A 19,431-nucleotide genomic window follows, 5' to 3' on the forward strand; every position below is an offset into this window, starting at 1 on the left:
CAAGATTCATTCAACACTGCAATCCTGGTCCAGATTAAATGTTCACAGGGCTAGCCTTCCAGCAGCCAAATTTGAGAACCAGAGGTATTCTGTGTGACCACTGGTTGTGGCAGAGGCACCTGTAAGGTACAGAAATGGAGAAGAGTCACTGCAAATTGCAGCTTATTTTTGAATAATTTGGATTTACTGCTTATTACTAAGTCTTAAAAAACAAAAAACAAAAAACAAAAAAACCTAGTTTGCCTTTAGCTATTACAACTGTGGTAGACATTTTATAGAAAACTCTTAATGGTGCTTTTCTGCTTATTTAAGAAATTGATTTAGCCAATTGACATGAATAATGTATAGACATTCACTAATTACAGACTTAATTTTACAATCTAATTTATGCTGGCTGGTAAATGCTGAACTCTGAGTCCTAAAAATATTTGCCTTCATAATTATGGATTATTACTTTCTTTGTTAACAAAATTCTTTGGTTCTAAAGATAGTTTTCCAAATAATCAAACGAGAATTATTAAAATGCAAGCCATATAAATGAAAATAAGTTCTAGTAGACTTTAGAATGTGCATTACTAATCAAAGGAATTTGATTTATTTTTAATACACAAAACACAAATGAATTATAGGATGTCTACATAAATTGATGAAAAAAAACCCTGAAGTCTGTGTCTTTGATATTTTAATTTGTTAACACGTGGAAGATACTCATTTTCACAATTTCTTCCGAAGGGAAAAAGCCTCCAAGATGAGAAAGTAAGATAAACTACGGTCTTTAGGACAAAGTGCTAGTAGTTTTCTACCACTGTGATGAAAGAACCTGAGGAAGAAAAAGTTTCAAAGGAAGGAATATTTGTTTTCTGATGGTTTCAGGGGGTTGAGTCCATAGCTGGTTCACCCTATCAACTTTGGAATGCGGTGGATCAACGTAGGTAAATTCAGAATGGCCAGGATTTAAAGAGAGAAAGAGGAAGGAACTGGGCTCTCAGTATCACAATGAAAGGCACACACAAACGTATACATACATGTATTACTATGCATCTCTTTGACATTGAATTCTTAACCTTTTCCACCTACTTCTTAAATGTTGAGGTAATAGGTTTATCCCACTACACTCCAGGCTCTAAGCCTTTTGACCTAATATTTGTTGATTCCCTTTGATGCTGCTCATGTTTTACAGGTGTTTGGCCTCCCAACCTCTGTGTTTGGCAAGCATAATGCAAACTGAACATGCCTCAGTACGGGAGAGAGTACAGAGCCTGGGGCACAGCAGTGGGGAGCAGGTGTCCAGGATGTGGCTTCCCTGGGAAGCAGTTTCTAAGGCTTCCAGGGTCTGAAGTTTACATCTGGGACCTTTGCAACTTTCCTTCCCTTGGTGATCTCCAATGATATTACTCTTTCTTTTAAATTTTTTCTTTATTGTTATTGTTGTTATTATTATTATTATTATTTATTACAATTTATTTACAATTTATCCATTTTTAATCCTGGCTGCAGCCCCCTCTCTCACCTCCTCCAGCTCCCAACCTCTCTCCCTGTTTCCCTCCTACGTTCTTTCCCTAGTTTTCCTCCCCTAATATCTGACCCTAGCCTATCAGGTCTCATTAAGACTGTCTGGATTCTTTTTCTCTGGGGGAGATGTTCAAAGAGCAGACAACCAAGTTTATGCCAGTGACTTCCCTTGCTCCCCTTACTAGGGAACCTCCATAGAGACTGAGCTGCCCATGGGCTACATCTGAGAGGGGCTCTAGGTCCTCTCCATGCATGGTCTTGGTTGATTCAACAGTCTCTGCAGGTCCTCCAGGGTCCAAATTTTTTGACTCTGTTGGAGTTCCTGTCCCCTCGGGCCTTTCTATCTCCCCCTTCTCCCATAAGATTCCATTTACTCTGCCCAAAGTTTGGCTATGAATCTCAGCATCTACTTCGATACCCTGATTGGTAGATTCTTTCAGAGGCCCTCTGTGGTAGGCTGCTGTCCTGTTCCTTGTCTCCTTCTACTTCTGATGTTTATCCTGTTTGCCCTTCTGAATGGGGATTAAACCTCTTCCCTAGGGTCCTCTTTGTTTAGCTTCTTTAGGTGTACAGATTTTAGTATGTTTATCCTATATTATAGTTTAATAGCCACTTATATGTGTGTCTTTCTGCTTCTTGGGTACCTCACTCAGGATGATCTTTTCTAGTTCCATCCATTTGCCCGCAAATTTCAGAATGTCCTTGTTTTGAGAATATGTATGTATATACACACTCAAATATTATATAATTATATCTATTCTGTTTTTTTTCTAGATTTGATGCAAAAAAGAAAGAATTCATTAGTGTTCTTTTTTTCTAGAAGGCAAATATTTAGAGATTGTCAAAATAACAGTGGTTTATTCATATTTCATTACAGAGTGAACTCATGTACAAAATTGCATAAGCTAAATATTTCTTTTAAGATGTTTATTTCTAATCGTACAAACACATTCTTGTATATTTCAGGTTTAGGAATAACATTATTTCTTCAAATAATTTGAACAATTTTCTACTCAAGAATTTTTATTTATTTATTTATTTATTTATTTATTTAATGCAGTTTATTCAGGAACCTTGAACAATCATCTGACCCTGGGGAAAGCCAGCCCACAGCTTAAATAGCCTCTGGGTAGCCAACCCAGGGGTGCCACGTGGGCAATGCAGATAGGTCCACATACATGGAAGCAAGCCAGATCCTCAGCATTAGCCAAATGTGGAATTGTTTGTGACAGAGAGCACTCACCATAGGGAAGGTGGAAGGTGGAAACCAGCTCCATCTTTAAGGCATAGCATTCCGCAGCTCTCTACAGTTCCCCCTTTTTGTTTTAGACGCATCAGGCAAGAGTAGAGGTCTGATCTCTGATATTAGAAATAAATTGGGACTTTGTACTGATGTCCATTTAGGTGTCATCCACCCAAAGAGCATCAGACCCGTCTGATACCTTTTTCTCAGAGGCGGGACCTGGGGCATCAACCCGCATGCAACCAGACATGCTCTTCTCTGGGTCCAAAGCGGCTGACCCTGAGTGCTCTACTCAAGAATTTTATCTTGTGATGGATTACCTACAAGGGCAATTATTTGTTTCTTAAAAAAATGAAATACACTTGAAGGTGGTTTTGTATAAGTTTATTATTTCTTACATTGTGTTCTTTGGCTGGCTTTAAAAATGAGTTTTCTACTTAATATTTTTGTGAGTCTTGCAAGGTAACCTCTTGGATTCTAGGTTTACTCCACTGAAGTCTTGTTACCAGTGAACTATGTTGTGCGAACACAGAAGGGGATGTTAAAGCAACACACAGGTTCAGTTTAAGCTGGGATTCGAAATTCTCCAATTCATGATGAATTATGAAAACAAATTCTGCAATACAAAGTTTCATTTTTTTAATAGAAAGAAACAATCTATCTCCATCTTTGGTCTGGTCTCCAAACAGTAAAACCACATTTATTTCTTCCTCTTTAAAACAAAAATTTCATTTAAGGTTCTTAAATTATTTTTTCCCTTTTTTTTTTAAATTTTTCATCAATTACACTTTATTCATTCTGCATCCCCCCATAAGCCCCTCTCTCCTCCCCTTCCAATCCCACCCTCCCTCCTCCCTCTGCTTGCATGCCACTCCCCAAGTCCACTAATAGGGGAGGTTCTCCTCTCCTTTCTGATCTTAGTCTGTCAGTTCACATCAAAAGTGGCTGCATTGTCCTCTACTATGGCCTGGTAAGGCTGCTCCCCCCTAGAGGGAGGTGATCAAAGAACAGGCCAATCAGATTATGTCAGAGGCAGTCCCTCTTCACATTACTATGTAACCCAATTGGACTCTGAACTGCCCTGGGCTACATCTGTGCAGGGGTTCTGGGTTATCTCCATGAATAGTCCTTGGTTGGAGTATGAGTCTCTGGGAAGTTCCCTGTGTTCAAATTTTCTTGATCTGTTGCTCTCCTTGTGGGGACCCTGTCCTCTCCAGCTCTTACTATTTCCCAGTTCTTACCTAAAATTCCATTCACTCTGCCCAAAAGTTGCCCATCAGGCTCAGCATCTGCTTTGATAGTCTGAAGGGCAGAGCCTTAAATGACTTTCAAAAGTGGAGGAAAACATGGAGTTAGTCAATTGGCATGGAGCACGTCTCGCCCCTGGGGGCAATGGTCTCCTGAACCTACTCAGACCTCGGACACCACCACTGCTAGTTCTAGAACTGACGCAGGATGTTCCAACGAGGGGGTTAAGGCTTCTCATAATATTTCCTATAAGCCCACACCTGTTTGTCTATATCCCCCATTTTTATTCATTATTAGCCAGATAGAGCCAAGTAATTGCGGTAATGATACTTGCTTTTTTGCCCAATGCTGGAATGCTAGTAAATTTAGGTATGCCCTGGTTACTCGCATGCCTCACTGCGTGCCTGTGCCCGTTGATGCCCCTCACGCTATGACTCTCTTCAGACAGAAAAGGGATCTTGGAACTACAGCCACCATTGTTACTACCATCTCATTAGCGGCTGTTGGAGCTACCACCGGGGCATTAGCCATGAGTCATACTGGGCAGACTGCTCAGACCCTGACCCTGAACAATCATTTAGCCAATGTAGCTCATGCCTTAGTTGTACATAAAGGAATTAATGCTCAACTAAAAGGAAGCTTGATGGTGTTCTATCAGAGGATTGACCTCGTGCAGGAGCAAATTGATACCCTATGGCAAATCGCTCAACTTGGCTGTCAATGAAAATATGCTGGACTTTGAGTCACTAGCATATAACATGAGAATTTTTCCTGTGCTGCAAATCTGTCTAAACAATTGTCGAGCTATATTTTAGGTAATTGGACTGGAGAATTCGATACTACGTTGGAGCAGCTGAGAGTGGCCATTGTCACAGTAAATTCTACCAGAGTGGATGCAGGACTAGCCACAGGATTATCATCATGGATTGCTGCAGCCATGAATCATCTGAAGGAATGGGCGGGCATGGGAGTGTTAGCAGGCCTTCTGGTGTTGGTCTCCTTGGTTTGCCTGTGGTATATATGCAAGATTAGAGTCTCAGAACAGTGTGATGCAGCCATGATCATTCAGGCCTTTACAGCCATTGAAGCAGGACATTTTCCCCAAGCATGGTTGGATACCATAAAAAGCTAAAATGTTACGCTCAGGATGCAAGGCTAAGCACTGCACTCAGGGTCAGCCGCTTTGGACCCAGAGAAGAGCATGTCTGGTTGCGTGCGGGTTGATGCCCCAGGTCCCGCCTCTGAGAAAAAGGTATCGGACGGGTCCGATGCTCTTTGGGTGGATGACACCTAAATGAACATCGGTACAAAGTCCCAATTTATTTCTAATATCAGAGATCAGACCTCTACTCTTGCCTGATGCGTCTAAAACAAAAAGGGGGAACTGTAGAGAGCTGTGGAATGCTATGCCTTAAAGATGGAGCTGGTTTCTGCCTTCCACCTTCCCGATGGTGAGTGCTCTCTGTCACGAACAATTCCACATTTGGCTAAGGCTGAGGATCTGGCTTGCTTCCATGTATGTGGACCTATCTGCATTGCCCACGTGGCACCCCTGGGTTGGCTACCCAGAGGCTATTTAAGCTGTGGGCTGGCTTTCCCCAGGGTCCGAGGATTGTTCAAGGTTCCTGAATAAACTGCATTGAAAAAAAAAATTTCAAATAGTAAATTGTTCATTCTTTCTAAGTGAATTTTCCTGAGTATGAAGCTCAAGGCTAACATCTGTGCTGCTGTGGGTGGCTGGATAAGGTGAAACGTCAAGAGACAAAGGGCAGACAGTTGATTTCTTTCCAGGGAAGAGTCCTTGAACGTTTCCACCTTCGTGACTTACACTGTACTTTTTCCTTCTTTTCCTTTTCTCATAAAGATTGTGTTTGGATTTGGTAAATAAGATCAAGAATTCTGTCTAGCTAGTCTTATGCCTTAGATTATAGAAAGGATAACCCTCTATGCAAACAGCAAAGAGCAAGTTTACATAACTTCTGTTAAGAAAACACATTTCAGAATGAACTCAGGAAAGAATATTAGGCTTACAATAAATATTTACATTTATGTACTGACTGCCACATTGATCGATGTGTACATTTGAGTAGTCAGCAGTAAAACTGTTTTTGACACCATGTATTTCTTTTTTATTATTATCATTTATTACAATTTATTCAATTTGTATCCCAGCTGTGGCCCCCTTCCTCATCTCCTACCAATCCTACCCTCCCTCCCTCTTCTCCCCCTATGACCCTCCCCTAGTCCACTGATAGGGGAGGTCCTCCTCCCCTTCTATTTGACCCTAGCCTATCAGGTCTCATCAGGACTGGTTGCATTTTCTTTTTATGTGGTCTGGCAAGGCTGCACCCACAAGGGGGAGGTGATCAGAGAGCCAGCTACTGAGTTTATGTCAGAGACAGCCAGTGTTCCCCTTACTAGGGACCCCACTTAGATACTGAGTTTATGGGCTACATCTGACTTAGGTCCCCTCCAAGCATTGTCTTTGGTTGGGGTATCAGTCTCTGGGCCCCAGGGATCAGTTTTTTTGTTTTTTTGTTTGTTTGTTTTGTTGTTGTTGTTTTCTCTCTGTTGGTCTCCTTTTGGAGCTCCTGTCCCCTCAGGGTCTTTCTATATTTCCCTTCTTTCATAAGATTCCCTGCACTCTGCCCAAAGTTTGGCTATGAGTCTCAGCCTCTGCTTCTACACCTTCATAAGCAGAGTCTCTGTAGGCTGTCAGAGGCCATCTGTGGTAGGCTACTGTCCTGTTCCCTTTCTTCTCCTGCTTCCAATGTCTATCACGTTTGTCCTTCTGAATGAGGATTGAGCATCTTTCCTGGGATCTTAATTATTGTCTAGCTTCTTTAGTAGTATAAATTTTAATATGTTTGTCTTATATTATATGGCTAATATCTACTTATGAGTGAGTAATTAGTAGTATAAATTATGTTTATCTTATATTATATGGCTAATATCCACTTATGAGTGAGTAAACAACCCTGAGATTTCATCTTACACCCACACATCAGAGCGGCTAAAATAAAAAACTCAAGTGACAACACATGCTGCGGAAGATGTGGAGAAAGGGGAAACCTCCTCCATTCCTGGTGGGAATGTAAACTTGTACAACCACTTTAGAAATCAACATGGCACTTTCTCAGAAAATTAGGAATAGCGCTTCCTCAAGATCCAGCTATACCACTCCTAGGCATATACCCAAGATATGCTCAAGTATACAACAAGGACATTTGCTCAACCATGTTTGTAGCAGCTCTATTCTTAATAGCCAAAAGCTGGAAACAACCTAGATGTCCTTCAGTGGAGGAATGGATACAGAAATTGTGGTACCTTTAAACAATGGAATACTACTCAGCTATTAAAAACAAGCAAATCGTGAAATTTACAGGTAAGTGGCAGGAACTAGAAAAGAGGTAACCCAGAAGCAGAATGACACCATGTATTTCAACCACTGTTGTTGCTCTGCTGCGTGTTAACCAGGAGCATGGCTTCAAGTCCTTAAATACTCCTCAAAAGAAAACAAAGAGAAAGAGCATGCTTACTTCTATGAGAAAAAATAAAAGTACACATTCAGATACTCCTAGTTGATGTTCAATGCTTGAGTCTTTCTTTTCATTACTCTTTGAAGTGCTTTTCCCACTTTTTTGTTTACTGTATTCAACACTATGATGACAATCCAACTTCTGTTTTCTGGAGTTCACTAATTTTATAAAAATTTAGACTGTACTGTTTAAACAGATATTGTAATTGTTTATAAAGTAATAAAACATTAATAATTTATTAATTTCATGACATTTATGATCAGTTATTCAATTATTTTTTAAATTAACCTCAGATGACCCTGGGGTGAGAAATTAGTTCTCAAAGTATAATTAAAAGTGCCATATCATTTGTTAGGATAATGCATATGATGTTTACTTTATTAATTAAGAGTATGTGAAATGAGAAATTAAAGGAGATGTATTTTTCCTCTAGATTTCTTAGTTTATCAGTATAGCATCAAGAATATTTAGTTTATATCATACAATACAGAGTTGATGTCTTCATATTTTATACATTTGAAGTATCTATTTTGGATTTGTTTGTTGGAAACTTCTGAACTCTCACAGTAAATAACAAATAATGAAAAAAAAAACAACACACCATAGTATTTTTTTTCAAATGTATGATTTTAGCTGTCACCTTGGGCTGTAGTGATGGCTCAGTGGGTAAAAGCAGTTGCCTCAATAAGTCTGACAATTTGAGTTTGAATCCCAGAAGCTACTTAAAGGCCAGATTCATATTGTGAGCAAACATAGTGATCTTAGTTATATAAGGAGATGGGAGATGGAGACAGGAGAAGCCTTGGGAACAGCCTTGAGCCAGCTAGCTGATTGTATACAACAGCAAATAACAAAATAAAGTCTATATTAAACAAGCAAAGAAGGTATAATTAAGAATAAAACTTAGGTCATCCTCTGACCGCCAGATGTGTACTGCATTTACAGACCTGCATTCACACACACACACACACACACACACACACACACACACACGCATGTTGTCGCATTTCTTTGACTATGACTCCTCTCTTTTATTGTAATGTTTTGTTTCCATCTCTGATATTTTAAAACTTAATGACTTCACCTATAGATATACTCACCTCAAATATGTTTGGGTTTTGTTCTCTCTGGATCTGCAGGTTTAATGCTTAAGACTATGATCTATGTTTTACCACTTTCTCCTAGCTCAGCCTGACATGTATGTCTTCCTTAATCTACCACTGATGAAGTGGTGTCGGACACATTCCCTCCAATGCTATACTTTCACTGCCTACCTCGAGGTATGACAAAGTAACCAGTAATACCTTAAGAACTATATGTGGCCAACTTTTCCCTCTCCAAACTCTAAAATTTTTTTCCTTTTGGACATGAGAAGACACATCTATTCATCAAATTGTTTCTCAGGTTGTCTCTAACTTTGCTTCCTGCATTTTGTTCATTGTGCAGCTTCTCTGATTCTGTCTATAGGTGTCACTTCATAGCTGGGGTTTACTATTTTTCTTGACCACTGAATCTTGGTTTCTTAACTCTTATGCAAATACTTGCTAAAATATAATACTGCCAAGTCCTATCTGTATTAGTAAGTTCCAGGGTCTTTCCCAATGCCTGTAAAACTATGGACAGCTTGTTCGTTTCAGATCCAGACTATAATATACACTGTCCTGGTAAGGATCTCCATCTTTACTGCTTTTCCCTTTGCTTCCAATATAGCCTCCCCACAGCTCCGAGTTGCTTTAATTTCACATACACTCCATTTTTTCTTTTCTCAGGGCCTTTGCTTCTGCCAATGGCCTTGGAGTCTCAGGAAGTTTTCTTCCTCATCTCCTTATTCTCACCTCTCCATAACCAAGTCAATATTTAGCACTTTTTATTTTCTTCTCCTAAACTCCCAGTTCACCTAGACATCTCACTTTTTCCTCTACGTGGCTCTCAAATGGATTCATGAATTAACACATACAATCATACAAAAAGGCACAGAGTTTCTTTTTGTATAACATATTTTAGAGAACTTTTGGTGGTGAGTTCATATTTGTTGTGGTTGTAAACTTCATCATCATCATCATCGTCATCATCATCATCACTATTATTTTGTTTTTGAAAGGATGAAATGTAGGGCATCATACATGCCCTTCCAACTCTCTACCATTAAGCTACCCTAGCTCCAGAAGCATTCTTTCTATTATTTCTTCTGTATATATGTATATAATGTATATACGTATATAATGCCATTAACAAACTGAGAAAAATGAGGGAACAGAATTTGTTTGTCCTCATGTAAAAGGTTAAATACTGTCCTCCTAACTACTAAGGTCCTTTTACTAATGTCACAAGGCTATTTCTGAACCAAACCCAAGCAACATGACTTAGAAACATGTGATGTATCCCCTTTTGAAAATTATGATTGTCAAATTCGTGCAACCCAGTGAAATGGTTATGGACTTTAAAATGCCTATTGGTGGACTAGGGGAGGGACATAGTGGGGAGAAAGAGGAAAGGGTAGGTGAGACTGGGAGGAGATGAGGGAGGGGGCCTCTACAGCCCCCTCTACAGCCTCTACAGGATACAAAATGAATAAATTAGTAATAATAATAATAATAGTGGAAAAAGAAAAGGAAAAGAAAACTTAAAAAATGTCCTAGTTTGCACTTAGGAAATAGTCTGTGTGGTTGTTATCTTTAATGTATTCAACCTTTCTGATTATAGGAAGACATAAAGGAAATAAAGGAATGAGAAATGGTTGCTAATTGAAAGTGAGATGTTTCTAGTGGTTTCCATTTTTGGCAACTGCTTCTATAAATTTATAAATCCTGTGGTAAATAGCAGACAATTCTTCATCTCAGGAAAGAGCATGTATTACTGGATGTTAAAACATTATTTATTTATTTTTGTCTGCTTACCTTTTTTCTTATGGATCATTTTGAATATTGCAATTTAGATAAATTTTGAGGAGCTACTTTGAATTTTCTGGCACCTTTGAAAACGATGAGAGGAAAGCAAATCTAACATAAGCAAAGTAATTCTTTTTATACTAAAATCACCATCACCATTCTCATTGTAAGGCAACTATAACAAGCTTAGCAATGGGCCTTTTCTTCATAGCATACTTAAGTTTTGATGCATTAAATTTAAACTTTTACTAAACCTAGCTGATTAGAGACTTGTTCAAATTTAAAAAAAACAATAAAGAGAAAAACAGAGGGCTTATGAGATTATATTACTGGGTCAGATATATTTTCTCTTCCCTCAGTATTGATAGAAAAATGTTCTGTATTAACTTGAATCAGTTGGCCAAGGATTCATTCAGTTTATATCAAGTCTCAGTTGCCTCTACATCCTGGCCTTTGTATAACTACAAGTAAATCATTTAAATTTCTTGATCTTTAAGAGTGTGATGGTGATTACTGAAAGCTTTCTGTGTTGACTAATGGTAGAGTATTATGAGATGATGTGGTATTCAATATTTTTCAATAGGGCTTCAGCAATACTTGAAAAGGTACATGAGCTGGAGCAATGTGGTTTTTCTCTTCTCCAAGAGAAGGGGAGAGTATGATTTCATTTCCCTGAAATATGAACACAGAGATGGGTGTTAAAAATGTTTGTCTTTCCCCCTTTAGAAAGAATGTTCTAATGTGATGTCTTGTGGATACGCAAAGGCAACTTGATGAGATCACTGTCACATTTAGCCATGGGCAGTTGGATAAAGAATTTATACAGCATCTCTTCCTGGATCTATGTCATTTCCCTCACCCTTCATTTCTGTTGCCTAGAATTACATTTCTTCATAAAGCAGCATTGAACCTATGCCTTAGGCTCTGCTTTCTGATAAACCGAGTGTAGGATAAATAGAAAAGAGAATGTCTCAATTTTAGGCCTCCAGACAAAACTCTAAAACACATATCAACTTACACTAGAAAAGGAAGTGAACCAATCGGGAAGAATATTGAATTATTCCTAATAAAACCAGGCAAAGGTATGAGTGATCACTGGGCCAAAATAGAAACTCAAAACTTTTATACAAATTCATTAACACATTAAGTGTAGAAAAAAACAAAAGCTTCTATTATATGTCTTCCATTTCTTGCAAAAGTGATTGGTGGAACCTGAAAATGGTTAATGTGTTAGTGTTCTATTGCTGTAAAGAGAGATAATGACCTAAGCAACTCAAAATAAAGCTTTTAATTGGGAGCTTACTTAGAGTTTCAGAGGGTTAGTCCATGGTCATCATGGTGGGAAGCAGGCAGGCATGAAGCTGGAGCAGTATCTGAGAGAATTGCATCCTGATCCACAGGAAGCAGGTAGAGAGATGGGGGAGGGAGAGGCAGAGGCAGAGAGGCATGGCATTCTGAAACCTCAAAACCAGTGACAAACCTCTTCCAGTGAGGTCTTACGCACTCGAACAAAGGCCACACCTCCTTATCCTTCAAAAACAGTTTCATTCCCTGGTCTGGGCATTCAACTATATAAGCTTATTATTCTCACTTCAGTGAGAACCACAGACATCCTGTGGAACTCAGGGGCATCAAAAGGAAGACAGGATAACTATTGCTGTAAATGGGTAGCTGTGTAAGAGAAACCTAGAGATTACCTGTGGAAGCACCAAGTGACAAAGGCATTGAGAGAAAAATGGAGAAGCACAACTTCCCATTGGAAAATGTCCTGACATTAATATCTTTTATGGAAATTCATCTCTTAGGGATGGCAGAAATTCTTCCAGTGCAAAAATGAATAATGAAAGATATATTCCCACATTCTGACAATTAATGTTCTCCCTATGTAAATTCTTTATAATTGGCATATCATCATGGAAACATTCTAGAATTTGTGCTTTGAGAGTGATTTTGAGGAGGCAGATAATGCAACAGAAAATCTCATAGTTTGCTGCAGCAATATCCTAGGTTTCTTGATTCTAAGTCACATGTTCTTCTAGTCATATAGTCCTTGAGATGGGAAAGGCTATCATTTTTCATGCTGTAGAACTGGCATCATAAGATAATTTTTTCCACTGTAAAAGGAAGTTGCTTACAACTCTTAGGGGGGACTTGAAGGCTTTAAGACATTGGGGTAAGAAATCAGGTAGATGGTGGTAGAGGTAGCAGGAGCCTACCTGTGAGAAGTGGAGCCTGAAGATGTGCCTGAACTGTTACAACTTTAATAGATAAAGTGTTGCCTCTTGAGAATGAGCAAAGACAGGTTTTCAGAGGTGGAGCCAACTCATGTGAAGATGGTGGGAACATTGTTGAAGTGACAATAGAGAATTTAGAAAATGCCTAAACTTACTTGATAAAGCAATGATAGAGCTGGGGAGAACTGACTGCCTACATTATTAAAAGATGTTCTATTGTGATTGAAATAATGTCAAATCATGAGGAAGGCTACAGATAAATGTGTGAAAAAGGAAGAATATATCGATACAACAGTTATTATTCTTGTCCGTTATTATTTTTGGCTTTTTAAAAAAATTATTATTGCAATTTATTCACTTAATATCCTGGCTGTGGGTCCCTCCCTCATCTCCTCCCCATCCCACTCTCCCTTCTTCTTCTCCTCCCATACCCCTGCCCTAGTCCATTGATAAGGGAGGACCTCCTCTCCTACTATCTGACCCTTGCCTCTCAGGTCTTATCAGGGCTGGCAGAGACTGGTATTCCAACCAAGACATGCATGGCGAGGACCTAGACCCCCTGCTCAGAGGAAGCTCATAGGCTGCTCAGTTTCCAAGATAAGATGATAAATAGGGCATTCTTCTTACGTTCACTCTGAGGACAGATTTGTCTTACTGCACTCATAGTGAAGGCTAGGTTAGACAGACCTTTCCATTCTTCATACTTGGATACATTGAACATTATCTCTGACGATCATTCAGAGAGAAAAACTCCTGCTATTGTTCAAGAGGGGTGCACACAGAATAAGTGGGGAAAGGCATGCAAGGTTGTTAGGTGCATTGCTTGGGGAGTGGTGTGTGTAGGTGATACGTGAAAGCAAACGAGCCAGACTTCCAAGTCCTTGTTTAGAAGGGGACTTCCTAGTAAGGGGAGCAGGGACTGTCTTTGACATGAACTCAGTGGCTGGTACTTTGACCACTGCCCTCTGGGGGGCTGCAGCCTTGCCAGGAATCAGTAGTTTTAAATTTTTTGACTAAATGTGTCACATGAATCAGTGGTTCATTGTTTCCAATATAGTTTCAACACTTTTTCTAATAGAAACAATATGCTATATGTTACACACACACACACACACACACACACACAAATTTCCTCATTTAATACTGTGAAAAACATCATGCCTGAAATCCACATTTGTTTCATGTTGTGCTTTTGCAAATTTTAGGCCTTTTTCTACATCATGTAAAAATGATGATCTGTGCTTAGGAAGGATGGCTTGAGAACTGAAAGCATTAGTGTGTGTGTGTATGTGTGTGTGTGTGGGGGATCGGTGTGTGTGTGTGTGTGTGTATGCCATGACAAATGTTTGGTGGTTAAAGAGGTGATACTCTTTGCTTTTCACCTTTGATGTAGCATCCTGTTGCTGCTTGCACACTCCTTGGAGTTCTCCTGTGTCTGCCTCCCATGTAGCCATAGGAGAGCTTGGACTGCAGACACTTGTCTTGCCCAGATTTACACAGGTTCTGGAGATCCAGACTTCAGTTCTCATGCAGTGTTCTCATATCACCAGCCTAAGAAGAACTTTCCTGTGATGTTGGAGATCAAAACTGAGGGTCCATGCTTTGTTTGGCAAATGACTTAACATTGAGGCATATCCTCAACCCCAAGAAACACTGATTGAGGAACATTATTTAAAAGAGATTTTTTTTTACCAAACACTTTTTTATTGCCTATTTTACATCTTTTTTTAATTTTTATTTTTTTCTTATTAGTTACATTTTATTAACTCTGTATCCCAGCTGTATCCTGCTCCCTCATTCCCTCCCAATCCCACCCTCCCTCCCTCCTCTCTGCCCTTCCCCTTTCCAAGTCCACTGATGGGGGGGACCTCCTCCCCTTTCATCTGACCCTATTTTATCAGGTCTGCAAAGTCCTCCTCTGTGGCCTAACAGGACTGTTCCTCCCTTGGGGGGTTGGGGAAGTCAAAGAGCCAGCAACTGAGTTCCTGTTAGAAATAGTCCTTGTTCCCCTTACTATGGGAAACCAATTGGTTACTGAGCTACCATGGGCTACATCCGAGCAGAGGTTCTAGGTTAAATCCATACATGGTCCTTGGTTGAATGTCAGCCTAAAAGAGAAAATTTAATAGAATAAAAATTAATATCAATCTCTTCTGATTAATAAAAATAGTTATTTAAATTCTTTTGCTTTGGATATGTTCACACACTCTCCCTCTTTCTTTCTCCCCCTTCTCCATTTCTCCATTTCTCCTTCCCTCCATTTCCTTGTGTGTATGTGTATTTATGTTACATGTACACACTTATCATAATAAAGTACATAATGTTATAAAAATATAGTTCTTATTGTGCAGCTCGGCCAAACCGACCTTTCCTGGTTTTGGAAATACATATAAAATAAATATACAATTCAAGAAATATTAATAGGAATTAAAGGAGAGAAATTATGAGTATCACCAAACAGGAAAAGAACAAGGCAGGGAGTAAACAAAGGAGATAAACAGTCAAAGTAACCACGTCAAAGAGCAGGTTTCTGGTGTCAGTGACAAATGCTGTTTTAACTGGACTCTGGATGAAATAGCCAGATTAAAAAAAAAAGAATTTGGACTGATTGGGGAATGAATTCATGTTGTTAGTTCATGTAATTTATTAAAAGACTATAGAACAAAATAAAATGGAAATAATGAGCAGAGCATGGCAGGCTGATGAAAAGGCTGCACAGGATATTTGGGAGCTGGCTCTATTGGAGGGAGATGCTTGGATTTCAAGATTTGAAGAGCCTCAGGACAGACTGAGAGATATCAGCCTGGAGGTGGATGTACTGGTGTGCAGAAATGCAGAGTGTCAAGTGAAACAGAAGGCTCCAACTGAGGACGAATTGTCATGAATATATCAGATTGCCAGAAGTTAGATGATCATGGTTAAACTGTGGTTTTTAAATTCCAAAGCCATGATTTGAAATGTGTTTTAAATAAGGTATCAGTCACATGGACTACACACAATCAATCCTCATTATTCTTAGATTTTGTGTTTTTGAATTCAGCTACTTGCTGAAATTTATTTATAAACTCGAAGTCAATACTTGGCACTTCAGAGCTCATTTGTAGATATTTACAAAGTGGCAAAATACTTAAGTGCTCATGTGTACTTTTACAGCTGAGGTCAAACTAGCATGCTTGTACCTCCTGGGCAAAGATATGTTCTGTGGCCCCTTTCATGGTAGCCTGTTCACTTTTTTGTGCTTGTGATTTTGTTGGCAATTCCACTGTTAAAATTGACTCCTAAGTATAGCAATGAGGTAGGTGCTATCTAGTATTTCTAAGCACAAGACAATTGTACTATGTGATGTCTAGTTTTATGTCAACAATGGTCCTTTTGGAAGAGGAAACTTCAATTGAGAAAATGTCCCCAACCAGATTGGCCTATGAGGAATTTGTTTGTTTTGGATTGACATTTGCAATGGGAGGGCCCAGCTCACTGTGGGTAGTCCTGGTGCTGTATAAGAAAGCAAGCAGATGGAAGGGGAGGAGGACCTCCCCATCAATGGACTGAGGGAGGGGCATGGGAGAAGATTAGGGAAGGAGGGTGGAATTGGGAGGGAATGAGGGAGAGAGCTTCAGCTGGGATACAAAGTAAGTAAACTGTAATTAATATAAAAAAATAAAAATGGAAAATGTAAAAAAAAAAAAAAAAGAAAGAAAGCTAGCTGAGCAAGAGATGAGGATCAGTCCTCTGAGCAGCACTTCTCCAAGGTTTCTGCATTAGATCCTGCCTCCAGGTTCCTTTTCTGCTTGAGTTCCTGCGCTGGTTTTGTTCAGAATAAGGTATGGTCTGAGAGTAATTAAATATATTAAGAATAACTTTCATGACTCAGTAGAATAACCACACTGTGAACATGCCATCAGAGTCTGTATATCAGTTGGTGGTTGTATATATAGGCTGAGGTGAGTTTGTACTTCTGACCTTCAGGGTATGAGAAGGTATTTATATGTACTGCTGATCATGATTGTCATTCATGATGTTAATATTTCTGTGCCTGATGTGCTTTACACTGTTACTTGTCACTGTGTATCAGGACCTTGACTTCATCAATTCTAGTGGCACTACAGTATTCTATGACCTTATAATCACACAGATATCAACTGGAGTACTAAGAACAATGTTTAATAATTGTGACAAAGTATGTTTGAAATAGTAATGGGCATCAATGTAGAATAACTTTTTATATTAACCTTCAGAATTAGCAATCATTTTTGTTCAGCATTCAAGTGAAGACTGTGATTAAGACCAAAAGATGATGAATCATGAATGTCGCTTGATTAGAGTTAGGTTTTTCTTAAATTAGTGCTGACTTTGTTCTTTGTGAGCTAATCAAACTCACTCTGTGAGTGGTCTCCCACTTTGCTTAAGACCGGATATTATGCAAATGCAACAACATTATGGTTTATTTTGAAAATTGCTCACTGGTCAGTCATGCCACTAAGCATTTCATAATATCTTTACTGGAATTGATTCATGACATTTATTGATGATATGACAAGGGTTAAGCATGTAAGTTGTCAATAATCAGTCATAAGGCCCTGAAAATAGAGTTGGTACTAGATTAAGATCTTACTCTCCTGTCAAAATATATTACTATAATTTGTCATTGGCACTGACCTATGATATTAGACTTTCAGTGAAATCTATGTAGAAAAAAACAGAGGGTAATGATGACTATTTATGTATGATCTCAGTTGAGAAAGTGCATCGTGTTCTAAATTAACTTTGGCTCTCGGCTCTTAGTGTTCCGTTTCATATCAAAACGCCCACATCCATTTTTCATTTAGTTATGTTCTCCCTGTTAGAAATCTGTGTGTCAAACACTTAAGGGTGAACCTGTCTCCCACAATTTATCTATTAGAAGAACTGAAGAGTACCTTTGATGGAGTTCTGCCTAAGAACTTTTAGTGCAAATGGTCTTCAGCAATGAGTATATTTATGAAGTAAACTGAGGCTAGGTTGCTCTTTTCAGAAGGATTAGTTTATCTCTGGATATTGACTTCTAGCAAAGCTGTAATGCTGCTTATGATTTGGCATTGACTTTCCCCAAAATTAGTAATCAAGAGATAGAGCATGCAAGGGAGCTACAAAGACACAGAGGTGCCATCCATAATCTAGTTGTAGAAACTGTAGCTAGCATCTCCACCTTATCCTATTTTTTACCAAAGTAAAACATTACATATAGTCCTAATCAAGGGGAAGGTAAACAGTCTCATATTTTGAAGGGAAAATTATCAACCCTACTGTCTATAAGGGCTGCCACTATGGTTTGAATGAGGGCACTCCCCTCCAAAACTCATGTTGAAAGTCCTGAATGAAAAAGTGTTAGGAGATACTGCCTCTGCAGTGTGATCCAATGTTTCTCATGAGTGAGACAGAAAAATTAGCTCCTGTTAATAAAATCTTAATATTTCAGAAATTGAGCAAGTCCCTTATTGACTCTACTTTCATGTGAAAAATTGTGTGTAGCAGGAGAGGAAACCAATGATGATGCTAATTTTTACAGCATATTTGACCTTCTTAAGTACAATACTAATTCTTCAGCACCTTTTTTGCCTCATATTTTCTCAGTGCACAAGATGTCCTCACCTTCAGAAATGCACTCAAACCTAAGGTACTCACTTTCCTAGCCTTACTTCTTTTCCTTACATAAACACCACATTTTCTTTATATAACGATTAATTATGGGCAATATAGCTGTCTCCCATATTTTAGTCTCTCCTATTTCTTCCCATTGTTAAAATTGTCTTTTGGATCACTAACCCCATAAACAAATGTTTTTTGTTTGTTTGTTTTTTTGTTTTTTACTTGACAAGAAATATAACAAGTTTTTATGCAGTTGTTCACTAGAGCTAAAGTTTCTCAAGAAATCCTCACTATTTCACCTTATACCCATCAGAATGGCCAAGATGAAAAAGTCAAGTGACAACACATGCTGGAGAGGTTGTGGAGAAAGGGGAACCCTCCTCCATTGCTGGTGGTATTGTAAACTGGTACAACCACTTTGGAAGTCTATCTGGCTCTTTCTAAGACAATTAGGAATAGTACTTCCTCAGGACCCAACTATACCACTGCTAGGTATATACCCAAATTTTTCTCAAGTACACAACAAGGACTTTTGCTCAACCATGTTTGTAGCAGCTTTATTAGTAATAGCCAGAACCTGGAAACATCCCAGATGTTCCTCAATGGAGGAATGGATACAGAAATTGTGGTATTTTTACACAATGGAATACTATTCAGCAATCAAAAAGGAGGAAATCATGAAATTTGCAGGCAAATGGTGGGATCTAAAAAAGATCATTCTGAGTGAAGTATCCCAGAAGGAGAAAGACAAACATGGTATATACTAGCTTATATAGACCTACAAGATATGATAAATAATGAATCTATACACCTACAGAAGATAAACAAGAAAGCAGACATGGGGTAAGATGATCAATCCTCACTTAGAAAGAAAATTGAGGTGTGCATTGGACTTGTGACAGGAGTCTACCACAGAAGGCATCTGAAAGACCCTACCAAGCAGCGTTTCAAAACAGATACTAAGACTCATAACTAAACCTGCGGCAGAAAGGGAGTTAGTATGACATGGAAAGGATAGGAGCCCCACAAGGACCAAATATATCTGGGCACAGGTTTTTTTTTTTCTGAAACTGTTTCTCTAACCAAGGACCATGTATGGATATAATCTAGAACCTTTGTTCAGAGGAAGCTCATGGTAGCTC

The 19,431-nt window shown here is 38.9% G+C and overlaps 1 protein-coding gene across 3 annotated transcripts in view; it reads left to right on the forward strand.

Moving 5' to 3' along the window:
* Positions 1-19,431, forward strand: part of Marchf1 (membrane associated ring-CH-type finger 1) — an 862,889-nt gene that overhangs the window by 143,854 nt on the left and 699,604 nt on the right. The gene's annotated exons all lie outside the window — the stretch shown is intronic.

This window comes from Meriones unguiculatus, chromosome 4 (assembly GCF_030254825.1).
Source record: "Meriones unguiculatus strain TT.TT164.6M chromosome 4, Bangor_MerUng_6.1, whole genome shotgun sequence".
Lineage (NCBI taxonomy): Eukaryota > Metazoa > Chordata > Mammalia > Rodentia > Muridae > Meriones > Meriones unguiculatus.